This window comes from Macaca fascicularis, chromosome 15 (assembly GCF_037993035.2).
Source record: "Macaca fascicularis isolate 582-1 chromosome 15, T2T-MFA8v1.1".
NCBI lineage: Eukaryota > Metazoa > Chordata > Mammalia > Primates > Cercopithecidae > Macaca > Macaca fascicularis.
This window is the reverse complement of record NC_088389.1, coordinates 21,333,274-21,347,331: the sequence shown is the minus strand read 5'-3', so window position 1 is coordinate 21,347,331 and position 14,058 is coordinate 21,333,274. Positions and strand designations below refer to the sequence as shown.

The 14,058-nt window shown below is 39.1% G+C and overlaps 1 pseudogene; it reads left to right on the top strand.

The window, feature by feature from the left end:
* Positions 1-7,707: 7,707 nt before the first annotated feature.
* LOC102140563 (olfactory receptor 1G1-like) lies at positions 7,708-8,818 on the top strand (annotated as a pseudogene).
* The last annotated feature ends 5,240 nt before the right edge of the window (positions 8,819-14,058 follow it).

Sequence of the window (14,058 nt, the reverse complement as noted above, 5' to 3'; positions counted from 1 at the left end):
TGGCTGCATAGTATTCCATGGTGTATATGTGCCACATTTTCTTAATCCAATCTGTCACTGATGGACATTTGGGTTGATTCCAAGTCTTTGCTATTGTGAATAGTGCCGCAATAAACATACGTGTGCGTGTGTCTTTATAGCAGCATGATTTATAATCCTTTGGGTATATACCCAGTAATGGGATGACTGGGTCATATGGTACATCTAGTTCTAGATCCTTGAGGAATCACCATACTGTGTTCCATAATGGTTGAACTAGTTTACACTCCCACCAACAGTGTAAAAGTGTTCCTATTTCTCCACATCCTCTCCAGCACCTGTTGTTTCCTGATTTTTTAATGATTGCCTTTCTAACTGGTGTGAGATGGTATCTCATTGTGGTTTTGATTTGCATTTCTCTGATGGCCAGTGATGATGAGCATTTTTTCATGTGTCTGTTGGCTGTATGCATGTCTTCTTTTGAGAAATGTCTGTTCATATCTTTTGCCCACTTTTTGATGGGGTTGTTTGTTTTTTTCTTGTAAATTTGTTTGAGTTCTTTGTAGGTTCTGGATATTAGCCCTTTGTCAGATGAGTAGATTGCAAAAATTTTCTCCCATTCTGTAGGTTGCCTGTTCACTCTGATGGTAGTTTCTTTTACTGTGCAGAAGCTCTTTAGTTTAATGAGATCCCATTTGTCAATTTTGGCTTTTGTTGCCATTGCTTTTGGTGTTTTAGACATGAAGTCTTTGCCCATGCCTATGTCCTGAATGGTATTACCTAGGTTTTCTTCTAGGGTTTTTATGGTATTAGGTCTAACATTTAAGTCTCTAATCCATCTTGAATTAATTTTTGTATAAGGACTAAGGAAAGGATCCAGTTTCAACTTTCTACTTACGGCAAGCCAATTTTCTCAGCACCATTTATTAAATAGGGAATCCTTTCCCCATTTCTTGTGTCTCTCAGGTTTGTCAAAGATCAGATGGCTGTAGATGTGTGGTATTATTTCTGAGGACTCTGTTCTGTTCCATTGGTCTATATCTCTGTTTTGGTACCAGTACCATGCTGTTTTGGTGACTGTAGCCTTGTAGTATAGTTTGAAGTCAGGTAGCGTGATGCCTCCAGCTTTGTTCTTTTGACTTAGGATTGTCTTGGCAATGCGGGCTCTTTTGTGGTTCCATATGAACTTTAAAGCAGTTTTTTCCAATTCTGTGAGGAAACTCATTGGTAGCTTGATGGGGATGGCATTGAATCTATAAGTAACCTTGGGCAGTATGGCCATTTTCACGATATTGATTCTTCCTATCCATGAGCATAGTATGTTCTTCCATTTGTTTGTGTCCTCTTTTATTTCACTGAGCAGTGGTTTGTAGTTCTCTTTGAAGAGGTCCTTTACATCCCTTGTAAGTTGGATTCCTAGGTATTTTATTCTCTTTGAAGCAATTGTGAATGGAAGTTCATTCATGATTTGGCTCTCTGTTTGTCTGTTACTGGTGTATAAGAATGCTTGTGATTTTTGCACATTTATTTTGTATCCTGAGACTTTGCTAAAAACCCTCCAAAAAATCAATGAATCCAGGAGTTGGTTTTTTGAAAAGATCAACAAAATTGATAGACCCTAGCAAGACTAATAAAGAAGAAAAGAGAGAAGAATCAAACAGATGCAATAAAAAATGATAAAGGGGATATCACCACCGACCCCACAGAAATACAAACTACCATCAGAGAATACTATAAACACCTCTACGCAAATAAACTGGAAAATCTAGAAGAAATGGATAATTTCCTGGACACTTACACTCTACCAAGACTAAACCAGGAAGAAGCTGAATTCCTGAATAGACCAATAGCAGGCTCTGAAATTGAGGCAATAATTAATAGCCTACCAACCAAAAAAAGTCCAAGACCAGATGGATTCACAGCTGAATTCTACCAGAGGTACAAGGAGGAGCTGGTACCATTCCTTCTGAAACTATTCCAATCAATAGAAAAAGAGGGAATCCTCCCTAACTCATTTTATGAGGCCAACATCATCCTGATACCAAAGCCTGGCAGAGACACAACAAAAAAAGAGAATTTTAGACCAATATCCCTGATGAACATTGATGCAAAAATCCTCAATAAAATACTGGCAATCCGGATCCAGCAGCACATCAAAAAGTTTATCCACTATGATCAAGTGGGCTTCATCCCTGGGATGCAAGGCTGGTTCAACATTCACAAATCAATAAACATAATCCAGCATATAAACAGAACCAAAGACAAGAACCACATGATTATCTCAATAGATGCAGAAAAGGCCTTTGACAAAATTCAACAGCCCTTCATGCTAAAAACGCTCAATAAATTTGGTATAGACGGAACGTATCTCAAAATAATAAGAGCTATTTATGACAAACCCACAGCCAATATCATACTGAATGGGCAAAAACTGGAAAAATTCCCTTTGAAAACTGGCACAAGACAGGGATGCCCTCTCTCACCACTCCTATTCAACATAGTGTTGGAAGTTCTGGCTAGGGCAATAAGGCAAGAGAAAGAAATCAAGGGTATTCAGTTAGGAAAAGAAGAAGTCAAATTGTCCCTCTTTGCAGATGACATGACTGTATATTTAGAAAACCCCATTGTCTCAGCCCAAAATCTCCTTAAGCTGATAAATTTGGTTTTATAATAAATAAGTTTTTTAGAGAAGATGAAAAACAGTCAGTGGAGATAGGTAGACATCAATTCTAGGCAACCATTTTCCAATACCAAAGCTACCTCTCCGCGTAAGATTGCTTTCATACAATGAGGACAGGCAGGAATACATATAGAACCCAGTTGATCCACTTGAACATTTGCTGATACTCCCTTCACAATTGTAACTGTAAATAGACACTCTTAGCAACCCTAACCTGAGAAGGGTATGCTTATCAAGGTCTCATACTCTTGGGAGTAAAGGTTTGAATCATAATAGTGCATAAGCCCCCCAGATGTACCAAGATGAGAGCTGAGGGTTAGGAGTTTAGAATGCAGAGTGAGTAAGAGTGAGGATAAGTACAAGTTTCACCCTCAAGACCAACTGTGCAAAGGGGGCTATAGTTCATCCCACTAATCGTCCTCTTCTATGTTTCCTCTATGGAAGAGGGGCCCATGGAAACCATGGAAGATCTATTCACCATACATGTGTGGAGAATTGAATCTGTGCTATGCAAAGGGTAGAAACTGGTAGCCATGAAAACATACCACTAAGATCTCCTGTGATGAAAGCATAATGACCCCAGCTACTGTCCCCACCTGGGCCATCACCACCATTGTGCCAAAGCCATGTTTATATATACTGCTCCTAGCCAATGACTGGGCATTGCAGAGGTACCAGGACAGGCCCATTCCAGAGAAATATAGGACACTTCTGATTAATAACTTTCATTCTAGGATCCTCCAATGATCAAACTTTTCCTGGTACCTTGGGGGTTTTTTTGTTTGTTTTTTTTGTTTTTGTTGTTTTTGTTTGGTTTGTTTGTTTGTTTTGAGACAGAGTCTCACTCTGTTGCCTGGGCTGGAGTGCAGTGGCACGATCTCGGCTTACCGCAATCCCCACCTACCGGATTCAAACAATTCTGTCTCTGTCTCCCAAGTGTCTGGGACTACAGTCGTGCACCACTATGCCCAGCTAATTTTTGTATTTTTTGTAGAGATGAGGTTTTGCCATGTTGACCAGACTGGTCTTGAACTCCTGGCCTCAAGTGATACACCCACTTCAGCCTCCCAAAGTGCTGGGATTACAGGCGTGAGCCACCACTCCTGGCCCCTGGTACAATGTTGCAGTCTCTTCCTACCCCAATCCTCCTTCCTTCTCTCTTTTTTCCCACAGGTCTCAGACTGAGTCTGAAGGATTTCTTCCACTAAATCTCTTGCCACTATGATGGCTAATTTTATGTGTCAACTTGACTGGGCTAAGGGATGCCCAGAGAGCTGATAAAACATTATTTCTGACTATGTTTGTGAGGGTGTTTTCCAGAAGAGATTAGCATTTAAATAAGTAGACAGAGTAAATAAGATACTCCTCACCAATGTGGCTGGGTATCACACAATCTGCTGAGGGCCTAAGTAGAACAAAATGGCAGAGGAAAGATGAACTCACTCTCTATTCTTGAGCTGTGATATCCATCTTCTCATGCCTTTGGACATCAGCACTCTTGGCTCTCAGGTCTTCAGACTCAAACTGGGACTTTACCATTATGTCTCCTGATTCTCAGGTCTTTGGGCTTGGATGACTACACTACCAGCTCTCCTGGGCCTCCAGGTTGCAGATGGTAAGCCATGGGAATTCTCAGCCTCTGTAATCACATCAGCCAATCCCTCATAATCAACCCAAATGTCCATCAGTGACAGATTGGATTAAGAAAATGTGGCACATATACACCATGGAATACTATGCAGCCATAAAAAAGGATGAGTTTGTGTCCTTTGTAGGGACATGGATGGAGCTGGAAACCATCATTCTTAGCAAACTATCACAAGAACAGAAAACCAAACACCGCATGTTCTCACTCATAGGTGGGAACTGAACAATGAGAACACCTGGACTCAGGAAGGGGAACATCACACACCGGGGCCTATCATGGAGAGGGGGGAGGGGGGAGGGATTGCATTGGGAGTTATACCTGATGTAAATGATGAGTTGATGGGTGCAGCACACCAACATGGCACAAGTATACATATGTAACAAACCTGCACGTTATGCACATGTACCCTACAACTTAAAGTATAATAATAATAAATAAATTTTAAAAAAAATAAATAAATAGCTTTCTCTGTATCTATCTATATAGCTATATATATAGATATACAGATATATCCTATTGGCCTTGTTTCTCTGGAGAACTCTGACTAATACACACATCTAGTCTCGTTTTGGTCCTCAGAAGACCTGAGCTAATCCACTAATCAATGACTCAGTGACCAATTCTACTCCTTGTGACATACCACAGAGAAACTTGAGCAGGTACATCAGAAGACTACAGGAATGTTTATGGAAGAAATTAGAATGGAACAAACATGATGCTCTGGTTTTATTTATTGTGATTTTACTCTCTCACCTATAAAAGTAATCTAATTTAACTTAATATAAAAGAAATGGGTTACAAAATCCCAGTTTTCCAGTCATTTCTACTGAAATAAGAAATCTTAGGCTATTGCTAAAATATCAATAACTGAACAAAGGAAGATAAATGATAGTTGTTATGGAGATGTTCTCATTAGAAAATTGTGGTCTCAAAATTTTTCTCCAACTTGCATGCAGAAGATACTTTTTTTTGTATTTTTGTAGAGACATGGTTTCACTATGTCACCCAGGCTATTCTCGAACTCCTGAGCTCAAGCGATCCTCCCACCTTGGCACGAGGATCCTCCCAAAGTGCTAGGATTACAGGAGTGACCCACCATGCCTGGTGAGAAGATATTTTTAAAAAGAAATAAACAGTTGAAAAGGTCAGGCATATTTATTTGACTATCACTTATGCCTTTTTATCTGCAAAGAAGTTCCACTTTGGATACTAAACATTTTTTAAAAACATAATGGCGAACATCATACAACAAACCCAAAAGTCCATCAACATTAGTATGGATAAATACATTGTGACATATACCACAGTGAAATGTAAGTCCACATTCTCTTAATTGCAATCCTGAAATCCAAAAATCAACAAAAGATATTTTATAAAGCTTCAGCAAATGTATTTTGTAGAGCCTCAGAATCATTTGAGGTAGATTTATTTAGGTTCATTTTGCAATTGATACTCTGAAAAGTTAAATTACTTGACCAAGATGGTATAGATGGAACTCAAACCTGAGTCAGTACAAGCCAAAGTGGCTGCTTCATTATTTTACTACTACGTCAGAGCCATCACCACCCAAAAGTCATGAGGATGATATTGTGATAATGACAGTTACAACTCCTTATTAAAGTTAACTGTTTTCAAACCCCAGCTTCCCACGGATGGTGATCATGAAAAGTGACATATATGGTGACAAGTTATTCCAGTTTTCCAAGAACTGAGGGGTTCCCCACAAGTGGGACTTTCTATTTTAAAAGCAGGAAAGTTCTGAGCAAACACGAAGGACTAATTGATCACCTGCAGAAAGTGCTCTCATTTTCTTAACTCTATCAAGAGAAACAAGACTATCAACAAAAGCTAATATTTTATGAGCATTGGATATGAACTAGTCATTGTTCTAGTTCTGCACAATCCCTATCTAATTTAATCCTCACAACAACTTTATGAGTTAGGCATTGTTATTACCTCTTCAAGTAGATGCAGAAAGTGAAACCAGAAAGATTGGGCAACTTGTTCAGTGTCACAGCCCATAAGCTGGTGGCCCAATGAAAGTTTATCAGACCCAGAGGGAATGTGTTTGCTCACCATATCCAAGAGTATGACGTTAGCACATGCTAGCAATGCCTGTTCACTATCCAATTGCACAAATTAGAATCTCTTGTGTTGGATTTTATACCATAGGGCCTGAAAAAGTCTGCAACTGATTCCAGAATTTTGATGCTTTCAGCAGCCCCTTATGGTAGGTTTATGTCCACAGCTTACAAAAGGAAGAAAATGAAGCTCAGAAAAAAAAATCATTTGCCCAAAATATAAAAGCTAATTGAGGTTTAGAGCTGGGAGGCATGTCATCTAACATTTTCAGTACATCAGAAACTCCAGGTTTCATTTTATCTACTATTACCAACAATACTAATAACTATTATACAATTTATTGAAAGCCTACTCTGTATTAGCACTTTGGATATGTGATCTCATTATCTACAACAATACAAAATATGTACATCATTTACAGATCAGGAAATTGGAAGCTCAAAGAGGATAATAAAATGTGTTGGTTGTAGAGGATTACACAGCTAGGAAAGATAGGGTTTCCCTCTAGTCTTGTAAGACACCAAACCCAACACTCTTAATGAATGATGACGTTGATAATGCTGTTGATAATTATGACAGGATCTTTTATTTTTAAATTATTGTGAGTTTATAAAGTTATTTTATCCACGCTAGTTCCGCTGAAGGTTCTTCAAAAGATCAAGAGGGTAGATACTACCAATATGCCAAGAATACCTGAGTCTCAGCTATAACCAGAGTACATTGTTACCCCTTCTCCCCCAACACAAATAGACACACAAAACACATGTCTGCTTCATAAGTTTCTAGTAAATGCATATTCCCAAGATATTTTACTCAAATTTGAAAAAACTGTAAAATTGAAACCTATGAAAAACCTATAGAATAGCTTTCCTATTTTAAAAGGGTGGGGAATGAAGAAGGGAGACTAAGATTTAGAAATGTCTTTCCATCTGATCTCCAGTTTAGCCTCATCCAGGAGGTCTACAGGACACATTGCTAGATAACTAAAATGCAAAAATCACCCCCAAAAAGATCTCGTATTATCATTGTCCAGGGTTCTTGCCTTTATGTAGGTTTACGTGCCTGACACCAATACATGTCTTTGCTCTTTGAGAAGATCACAGAAAACAAACAGCCTAGAGTTATGTAAATGTTTGGAGTCTATGTTTGAGGACGATTTTTCTCCAACTATTCTACTTTAAACAGAAATTAGAAATGAAACCAGCATCTCAGCTGGGCGCAGTGGCTCACACCTGTAATCCCAGCACTTTTGTAGGCTGAGGTGGGTGGATCACGAGGTCAAGACATCAAGACCAGCCTGGCCAACATGGTGAAACCCCGTCTCTACTAAAAATACAAAAATTAGCTGGGCATGGTGGCATCCACCTGTAGTCCCAGCTACTCGGGAAGCTGAGGCAGGAGAATTGCTTGAATCCGGGAGGCAGAGGTTGCAGTGAGCTGAGATCACACCACTGCACTCCAGCCTGGCAACAGAGAGAGACTCGTCTCAAAAAAGAAAAAAAAGAAAAAGAGACCAGCATCTCTAACTTCCTGCTCATGGACTTCTCTGAGCACCCAGAGCAGCAGCCTCTCCTGTTTGGGCTCTTCTTGGGCATGTACCTGGTCACTGTGTTAAGGAACCTGCTCATCCTTCAAGCCATTGGTTCTGACCCTTGTCTCCACACCCCATGTACTTCTTCCCGGCAAATCTGTCCTTCATCAATATCTGTTTGATCTGCACCATTGTCCCCAAGGTGCTGGTGAATATCCAGACACAACATCACACCATCTCCTATACTGGGTGCCTCATGCAGATGCACTTCTTCATGACACTAGCCCTGCTAGATAACTTCCTGCTGGCCATGATGGCGTATGATCGCTACGTGGCCATCCGCCTTCCTCTGCACTACATGATCATGCATCCCCAAGCCTGCCTGCTGCTGGCGGCCATGTCCTGACTCTGCTCCCACCTCCAGGTTTTCTCACTCATTCTCCTGATCATTCGATTCTCATTCTGGGCCTCCCATTCCATCCCACAGTTTTTCTGTGATCTTTTCCCACTTCTCAAACTTGCCTGTTCAGACATCAAGGTCTTTCACTTCATGATGTTCACTGAAGCCACTCTTTCTGGTGTTGTCCCTCTCATCTGTGTCCTAGTCTCTTATGCCCACATCGTGCACACCATCCTCAGAGTTTCCTCTGCTGAGGGGAAACACAAAGCCTTCTCTACCTGTGGCTGTCACCTGACAGTGATCACTCTTTTCTATGGAACCCTGTTTCTGGTGTATTTCCAGCCTTCATTCCTACTAGCAGATACTGGAATGATTGCATCCGTTGTATACACAATGGTCACCCCCATGCTGAACTCTTTTGTCTATAGCCTGAGGAAGAGGGACATGAAAGAGGCTTTGTGGAGACTCTTTGGCTTGAGAAAATGCACTACTCAATAAAGAGTCCTGCCCCACAGCAGAAGCCCAGGCTCTTCTGAATGCCTTCCTAATTGAACTTCTCTATTACAATCTTGAAAAACTCAAATCCAAGGCAGGATGAATGCTCAGTGTTACAGGCAGGTTTAACAAATGAGGAATGCCTGATGTGGCAGGACTGGAATAGGATCCACTGGCCAGGGACAGAGCTACAGCCTGGAGAGATGGAGTGGCCAGCAATTCCTACAGGATGATATAATTAGTGGGGAGAGGTACCCAAGCAGATTCATATCAGAGAGTGGGAACCACCAAAAGAATGACATCAGATAGAACTTAGGTTCTTGAAGGAAGCACAGTTAGCAGCTCAGTCTGACTGACAGGCCTCACTCAATGAGAAAAAATACTGACTAGATCTGAGAAGAGTCACATACTTCAAGTCCATTTCCAAGTCCAGCTTAGGAAGCAGCTCACTCACAGGGATTAACTTCCACATGCAGAAAACAACCAAAAAGGCACACATTTTGGTAGGACTAACAGAACCAGAATTGTTCTAGAAGACACTAGGCACAAATAGATCAGAGAACTGGTCCCAAGTCATCCAACTGAGATTAGAGCTAAAGACTCTGACAGTAAGTTATTGGGACAAGCCCTTAATTCTTTAGTTTTAAATCCTGATTTATTTTTCTTCTATGTCCTGCAATACATACTCATTATAATAATTTTATGAAACTATTTCATTGCATCATTACTTGTAATAGTGAGAGGTTAAAAACCTAGTAGTTTTCAGAAATAGGAACACCTTTACACTGTTGATGGGAGTGTAAATTAGTTCAACCATTGTGGAAAATGATGTGGTGATTTCTAAAGGATCAAGAACTACCATTGAACCCAACAATCCCATTACTGGGCATATACCCAAATGATTATAAATCATGCTACCATAAAGACACATGCACACGTATGTTTATTGTGACACTATTCACAGTAGCAAAGACTTGGAACCAACCCAAATGTCCATCAATAATAGAATGGATAAAGAAAAATATGGCATACATATACCCCGGAATACTATTCAGCCATAAAAAAGGATGAGTTCATGTCCCTTGCAGGGACATGGATGAAACTGGAAACCATCATTCTCAGCAAAATATCACAAGGACAGAAAACCAAACACTGCATGTACTCACTCATAAGTGGGAGATGAACAATGAGAACACATGGACACAGGGAGGGGAACATCACATACTTGGGCCTGTTGGGGGTGGGAGGCGGTGGGAGGGATAGCATTAGGAGAAATACCTAATGTAAATGTTGAGTTGATAGGTGCAGTAAACCAACACAACACACGTATACCTATTTAACAAAGGTGCACATTGTGCATATGTACCCCAGAACTTAAAGAAAAAAAAAACCTCCTAGTGGGTTTCTATGTGCTTCCTAAGCTGGACTTAGAAATAGTCCCTGAAAGTCGAAGTATGTGACCCTTCCCAGATCTTTTCAGTATTTCTTGTCATTGAGTGAAGTCTGTCAGTCATAGACTGAGCTGCTAACTCAGTAGGACACAATAGCCAAGATTTGGAACCAACTTAAGTGTTCATCAGTGGATGAATGGATAAAGAAAATGTGGTACATAGCCACAGTGGAATGTTATTCAACCATAAAAATGAAACTTTGTCATTTGCAACAACATGCATGGAACTGGACATTATGTTAAGTGAAATAAGCCAGGCACAGAAAGACAAATATTGTATATTCTCATTCATATGTGGAAGCTAAGAAAAATTGAGTTCATGGAGCTAGAGCGTAGAATAATGGTTACCAGAGGCACAGAAAAGTATTGGGGAGGGGGAATATAAAGAGAGGTAGGTTAATGGGTACAAAAATACAGTTGGAGGCCGGGCACAGAGGCTCACACCTGTAATCCCTGCACTTTGGGAGGCCAAAGTGGGCGGATCACTTGAGGTCAGGAGTTCGAGACCAGCCTGGCCAACGTGGTGAAATCCCATCTCTACTAAAAATACAAAATTAGTATGTGATTAGTATGCCTACAAAATTAGGCATGTGTGGTGGCACATGCCTGTAATCCCAGCTAGTCAGGAGGCTGAGGCAGGAGAATGACTTGAACCCGGGAGGCAGAAGTTGCAGTGAGCCAAGATTGTGCCACTGCACTCCAGCCTGGGTGACAGAGGGAGACTCTGTCTCAAAAAAAAGAAAAACAGTTAGAAAGAAAGAATAGGATTAGTGTTTGGTAGCACAAGAGGGTGACTATAGTTAACAATGCTCTGTTGTGTATTTCAAAAAAACAAAAAGAGTGGAATTGGAATGCTCCTAACACAAAGAAATTATAAACACTTGAGGTGATGGTTCTTCCAGTTACCCCGATTTGATCATTACACATCATAGGCTTGTATCAAAATATCACATCTACCCCATAAATATGTACAACTGGTATGTATCCATAAAATTAAAAATTTTAAAAAAAAAAAGTAGGAAAAAGAAGAAAACACCATCACTTCATTTAAAGACAACCACTGTTATATTTTACATCATTTCTCTCCTATCCTTTTCTAACTGTTTTTGTCTTTTACTTTGTTGAGAAAATATTATAGGTACAATTTTATATACTTTTTCACTTACCCTGTAACATTCGTTGTCTTCATATTAATTCACTCTTCCTAGACATTTGTCTAAGATTATATCAGAAGAAAGGTCCATGATTTACATAACATTTCACTATCTTTGGATGACTAGGAGGTTTCTAAATTTTTACTATTACAAGTAATGATGCAAGGAAAGTATCTTTAAAAAAAACCCCTTTATTTTTTATTTTAAGTACTGGGATACATGTACAGGATGTGCAGGTTTGTTACATAGGTAAACGTGTGTCATGGTGGTTTGCTGCACCTATCAACTCATCACCTAGTTATTAAGCCCTGCATACATTAGCTATTTTTCCTAATGCTCTTCCTCCCACCGCCCCACCCCTCAACAGGCCCCAGTGTATGTTGTTCCCCTCCCTGTGTCCATGTGTTACCATTGTTCAGCTCCCATTTGTGAGAACATGAGGTGCTTGCTTTTTTGTTCCTGCCTTAGTTTTCTGAGGATAATGACTTCCAGCTCCATCCATGTCCCTGCAAGCGACATGATCTCATTTCAGAAAGAACCCTTTCTTTGAGGCAGAGTCTCTCTATGTCACCCAGGCTGGAGGGCGGTGGCTATCATAGTTTACTGCAGCCTTGAACTCCTGTGCCAAAGTGACCCTCCTGTCTCAGCCTCCCTGTAGCAGGGACTACAAGCATGCACCACCACACTTAGCTAATCTTTTATTTCTTGTAGAGACGGGTTCTTGCTGTGTTGCCCAGGCTGGTCTCAAACTCCTGGCCTTAAGCAATCCTCTTGCCTCAGCCTCTCAAAGTGCTAGGATTACAGGCATGAGCCACTACGCCCAGCCAAGAACCCATTTTTATATGTATAGTCTGTTACCTTTAGTATTTTCAGAAGTAGGATGTCTAAGTAGAACATTTTTAGGGCTCTTTATCCATGGTGCCAAACTACCCAAATGAGAGTACCTTTTTTACTGCGTCCTCTAAGATTTTGATGTTACATTTTCCCCTTCATCGTAACTAATCACAGCCAAAATGATATCCCTGTTTTCATTTTCATTTCTTAGATCATTGGTAAGGGAATCATTTCCCCATGTCTGTTAACCAATTTATTTAATTATCTCACTGATTGTTTATTCATGTCACCTGTTCGTTATCTATTGAGGATTGTTTTATTGAATTATACAGGCCTTTTTATATTAATGATATCTATTTGTCTTCTTTGTCTTGGTAATATTCTCCATTAATTCTTTACTCATGGTGATTTTTATGTCAGGAAGTTTTTATTTTGTATATTATCAAATTGAGAAGTCTTCCATTTTGTAATGTCTTTTCCTAGAGTTATAACCAGAAAAACCTTCTCTATGCAGAATTCATATGACGGTCAAATGTTTTTTCATTTTCTTGTGGAATGCATTGTTTTTTAATGTAACCATGTATTACTTTAAATGAAATCATATGATTGAAATTGTTCTTTCTCAGCATATTTCCCTCACTTTCTGTAAGTTCTCTCCATTTTGTGGCATACAACTATAATAAATAACTGTAAGTGTTGACTGTCTCTAAACAGGGTCCTGAAGAGAGATTGTGGGGTGCTGACCAGGTTCTGTTTTATGATCTGGGTACTGGTGATATGAGGGTGTTCGCTTTGAGAAAATTCATTACACTGTATACGTATGGCTTAGTGCATTTTCTGTATACTTCAATAAATATTTGTAAATAAAATGTTTACTCAACAAACATAAAAATACAAAAAGATTGAAAATAAAAGAGCTGAAAAATAATGTACCATAAAAACATTGGCCTGGCTCTATTATTATCAAACAAATAGATTTTAATGATTACAAATATAAAGGTTCTTGTCACAAGAATGAAACTTTTTATTCGCTAGGAAAGTATGACAGTTCTAATTTTTTTCAGTAATGAAAAAGTCACAAATATAAAGAAAAATTAACAGAACAACAAACATTAAGAACTAGACAAGTCCATTCTTAGTAGGAGATTTTAACACACTTATAGTAACTGGCAGAACAAATAGATTTTTTTTTTAATTTGGTAAAGACAGAGAACATTTGAAAAGCACAATTAACAGTATCAGCCTAATAGACATATATAGAACACTGCACTTGACATTTGCAGAGAACACATTCGTTGCAAGAACTCAAGGAAAGTTTGCAAAACTTGCTCATGTACTGAGCCACAAAGCAAAATTCAATAAATGTCAAAGGGTTGAAATCATATAGGCCACATGCACTTAAACTAAAAATCGTAACAAAATATTACTAGAAATCCACATATATTTAGGAATTGGGAACTCAGCTAGGAAGAATCTAGGAGCAAAAAAATAATAACGACGACTATTATGGAGTATTTTTATCTGACTGAGAACCAATACAAAACACTGTTTACAAGAAATATATAACCTTACATGCAAAGGTTAGAAAAAAAAATACTGCAAAATCATAAGCTAAGTATCTATCTTAAGAAATTAAAAGAACAGCAACATCAATCCAAGCAGGGTAAAAGAAAGGAAGTAAAACAGATGAGAGCAAAACATAACAAAATGGAATAAAACACACAATAGAAAAGACCAACAAAAACAACAGATTTTTTTTGAAAATATAATTTACATTCATTTGGTAAAAATGGTTATGTGGGTAA